The sequence below is a fragment of the Penaeus monodon genome, chromosome 43 (assembly GCF_015228065.2).
Source record: "Penaeus monodon isolate SGIC_2016 chromosome 43, NSTDA_Pmon_1, whole genome shotgun sequence".
Lineage (NCBI taxonomy): Eukaryota > Metazoa > Arthropoda > Malacostraca > Decapoda > Penaeidae > Penaeus > Penaeus monodon.
Window position 1 is genome coordinate 4,403,328 of NC_051428.1, and position 4,871 is coordinate 4,408,198.

The window sequence follows — 4,871 nt, forward strand, 5'->3', positions numbered from 1 at the left end:
ACAACCAGTTCTGGATCTTACAAACAAGTGGGTTGGTGGTGTGTATTGACTTTATGAGAGTTAATGAGTTACGGGAGTCAGTAAAAATTGTAAAAGAGGAAGAGGAGAGTGAGTATATGTGTTTTAGAGCAAAAAGGAGTGCATACAGTTCTGTAGTAAGGACACTGGATTCAGGAGGAAGGGAGTATTTGAAAGTACGAGTTGGGAAGATTACTGCAAAACCAGCACCGGAGGTGGATTTGGAGCCATCAGTATATACGTGAATACTAGAGGAATGATTGAAGACATGGTCAAGGAAATGTGTGAGAAGGACAGTAGGAGGGATATTTGATTTTGGTGGGTCGGGGAAAACAGTAGAGCAAATATGGGGGTGAGGTATAAGCCATGGAGGGATGGAATGGACAGAGAACGGGAGAGGTTGGAGATGGGGGAAAGGGGAATGGGAGAGGAGAGTATCCATGCGAGTGGAGAAAGGAGTAGGTAATCGTGGAGATGAAGCTAAGGTAAGAAGTAGGGGTTGTGGGATAGTTAGTTTAATGAGGGAAAATTGTGGAATCGAACATAGCATCGGAGAGAGAGAAGGGCACGACGTCGAGATAGAGATGGTATGCCTGATTCAGTGTACAGGCTCTCAACTGGGGAGGAGCGAAAGGCACCTAGTGCTAAGCGAAGACCACAGTGATGGATTGTATCAAGATGGGCAAGGAGAGAAGTTGAGGCAGAGGAGTAGATATGGCATCCATAATCTAGAGTGGAGAGGATCAAAGTAACATGAAGATGAAGGAGAGTTTTGCGATCTGAGCCCCATGATATATGGGTTAGAGTTTTTAAGATTCGAAGACGGCGGAGAGCTTTTTCTTTAATGTGTAGAATATTGTCTCGCCAGGACAGTTTGGAGTCAAAAATGACACCTAGGAATTTGCCATAGCAACGGCATTGGAGTGGAGTGCCATATAAGAAGAGTGGGGGTAGGGGACCTACACGTGAGCGAGAGAAAAGGATGGAGAAAGATTTAGAGGTAGAGAAGCGGAAGCATGGTTTGTGGCCCAGGAAGATACTGATGAGATTGCAGATTGAAGAATTGGTAGAGATTTGGTATGGATGTGTCAGAGGCATAGATGGTTAAATCATCAACATATAGTGATGACCGGGCTCCTGTGGTATAACTGAGAAAATATCATTAACAGCAAGAAGGAATAAAGTGGTACTGAGCACACTGCCTTGTGGGACACCTTCGATTTGGGGAAAGAAAGATGATGTGGCAGAGGCGATTTTGACCTGGAAAGTGCGTTGGGAGAGGAAGGACTTTATGAAGACACCCATGTTTCCACGTATGCCTAGAGAGGACAATTGTTGGAGAATATGGTACCGCCATGTCGTATCATATGCTTTTTCTAAATAAAAAAAAAATAGCTAGTACGGATTCATGGCGTGCAAATGCAGATGTAATATATGTCTCAAAATGAGCAAGGGGGTCAGCTGTGCTTCTGGCACGGCGAAAACCGAATTGGGAAGGAGAGAGAAGATTATGAGATTCAAGATACCACATTAAGCGGAAGTTCACCATTCGCTCTAATAGTTTGCACAAGCAGCTAGTTAGTGCGATGGGGCGATAGTCTTGAGGAAGGGTACCCGATTTATTGGGTTTCAGGAAGGGAAGGATAAGAGCTTCTCGCCAATTAGAAGGGAAATTTCCTGATGTCCATATGTGGTTGAAAATTTTTAATAGGAAGGATAAGGAGGAAGATGGGAGTTGCCGGAGCATATGGTAGTGAATACCGTCAGGGCCTTCATGAGTGTTACGGCACGATTGTAGGGTAGTAATGAGTTCAGAGGAAGAAAATGGGGCATTATAGGACTCATCAGAGGATGGGGTGAAGGTAATGGGGGTACGTTCTCTGGTGGTCTTATAGAAGAGAAGTGTGGAGAAAGGTGAGAACCACTACTGACCTGGCTGAAATAATCACCCAGTTCATTAGCGACTTGGAGAGGATCAGAAATGAGGGTATTTCGATGGTGGACAGGGGCAGGATGGGGGGGATGTTTGCCTGATAGTTTATGAATTCGGCGCCAAACATTTGAGATAGATGTAGAGGATGTAATTGATGAAACATAATTTCGCCAGCTATTTGTTTTACTATTCCGGATTGTACGACGGAGATAGGCAGATGCTCTTTTAAAGGAGATAAGGGCTGATAGTTGATTTGGAGTACCTCTTTTGTAGCGGTAACTGTTCCAGGCTGCACGTTTTAAGCGAAGTGCTTTAGTGCAATCAGAATTCCACCATGGAACACATTTGGAGGTATATGGTCTTGAGGTTCGAGGGATAGCTGTATGTGCAGCTCTTAAGACTGTATTTGTGAAATACTGTATCATTTCTGAAATGGAGGTGAGGGAGGATGGAGGGGTATGAATAGCAGAGAGTGAAGTGAAAGTATGCCAGTCGGCTCTATCAAAGCACCAGCGTGGGGAGTTAGGGAGTGGTACGTATGAAGTAGGAGAAAGAAGAACTGGAAAGTGGTCACTATAGGGAAAGTGGTCTAAGACTGACCAGTGGAAATCTAAATGAAGAGAAGGGGAACATAGAGAGAGGTCAATGCATGAAAAAGATTGCGTGCGTGTATCAAAGTGTGTGGGGCGATCTGAATTTAGAATAGTAAGGTCAGCTGTGGAGAGGAAGCGCTCTAGAGATCGGCCTCGGGAGTTTGTGACAGAATCACCCCATAGAGTGTGGCGGCAGTTAAAGTCACCAACTATGAGGAAAGGTGGTTGAAGTTGGGAAATTAGATTTTCAAAAGCAACAAAGTCAATGGGGTGGGAAGGGGAGAAGTAGACTGAAATCACTGTGATCCAACGATGAAGGAAGATACGGATAACTGTGCAAGGGACATTGGTTTGAAAGGGAGGTGTGACATAAGGTGTTTTCTGATTGATAAGTATGGATGAGACATAAAGGGAATGTGGGGAAAAGACAAAATGATAATTGGGGATTGGTATTGGAGGATTTGTAAGAAAGGTCTCTTGAAGGCATACAATAGATGGATTATAAGAGGAAAGGATATGACGAAGGTCAGGTCTGTGGGAGCGGAAACCGCGAATATTCCAATGAAGGATAGTTATACTTTACTGATATATATTGTAGTACGTGTTGGAGATTTTGAGAGGGAAGCAGCTAGAGGGTGGGAAAAGGATTGAGAGGTCTGAGATGGGAGAGGTGTGGGAGTTGGTGTTCTACTAGGAGGGGTATTAGGAGATGGAGGGTCTGAGGAAGGGGATACTTGTGACATAAGGGATTCACGTGTGTATCCAGGAGGGAGTGGAAGGGATAGAGGGATGGTGGGAGGTTAATGTGGGCGACGTTGGGGTCGGGGGGGATGGGCTGTGTTGGGAGGGGGTAGGAGGAATTGGGTGTAGGGGGATATCATTATGAGGAGGATGGATATCAGCAGTTACTTGGAGTGTGGAAAGTGCAGTTGTAATATTTGGAGGTTGAGTGTCAGTTTTCATTATGTAGTCTTGAATATTTGCAATGGTTTCTTCTGAGGAGTTGGTTGGGGAGTTTTGGGGGATAAAGGATTTCTTGTGAGGGGGGGAAGAGAGGACTGGTGTCTCAAGCAAAGGAGCAAAGGAAGGTGGAGGTGATTGTGTGGTAGGGAAGAGGGGGTGGAACGTTTGTTCTGTCTGTTACGGGTAGTGCGAGGAGGGAGAGGAAAGGTGTTGGGGTTGTAGTGGTGATTGAAATATTTGTAGTAGAGATTGGAGTGTCTGGATTTAGGATGGCAAAAGAGTTTGACTGGGGAAGGTAGGAGGTAGAAGAGGGGGGGTTAGATGTAGGGGGGGTGGGTTTAGGAGAATTGATAGAGTATTACTGGAGTAAGGAGTAAGAGAGAAACCACGTCGACGTGCTTCTTGTCTGGCTTCACGTAGTGTGAGTCCAAGTTTGAATCTGAGAGTTGCTACCTCAGACTCAAATTTGTAGGTGTGACAGCCCCTATAAAATACATTATGGGGGCCGCCACAGTTGGCACATGTGCGTGATTGTGCAGGGCAGTTAGATCGGGTATGGCCAGGTTGGGCACATAGTGGGCATCTGGCTGTGGAACGGCAATGTTTGGCTGGGTGTCCTAGACGCCAACAGTTTTGGCACTGACGTGGAGGGGGTTGGTATGGACGAACAGGGAGGGATTCTCCTCCTATGTAGACGTTAAAGGGAAGGTCATGTCTACGGAAGGTAATTTTGGCTATGTTAGTGGGTTTCTTTCGATGACCTCTGGGGGAATGGAGTAGCATTGCACTGATGTTGCATCATAGTCTGTGAGACAGGCAAGTAGATCTTCTCCACAATCTGACCAATCTTTGTCATAGATTGGGCAATTTGCTGGGGAGATTGAAACTGTTCCGGTGCAAATATTGAGGGTTGGATGGGGTTCTGCAAGGATGGGGTTACCATATAGGTCTGTTAGTTTTGTTAATGCTATAGCTTGGTTTTCGGATGTTACTGTGACAAGACGGGAGCGGTCGGGTCGGCTACGGAAAGAGACTTTACTACTTGTTTTTGGAGACATTGTGGAAGAGAAGGGTGTTTGTCAGAGTAGGGAGCTGTGGGAGGATCACGAAAAAATCAGTCCCATTTGGCTGCGCTGAAGAGGGTATTCAAAATTGTTGTAGAGATGGGGTAGTCGAAGGGCGGGGGCGTGACGAAGATGGAGTAGTGTTGAGGGAGGTAGTGTTATGGGGAGGTGGGCAATAAGGCTGTAAGGTATTAATAAGGGAGGATGGGGTGGTTGATGTTAGAGGTTGTGGAGGTAGAGGTGTTGAAGTTGAGCTTGCTGGGAGAGTGGAAATGTTCCTTAAGGGTTGATTGTTGGCTA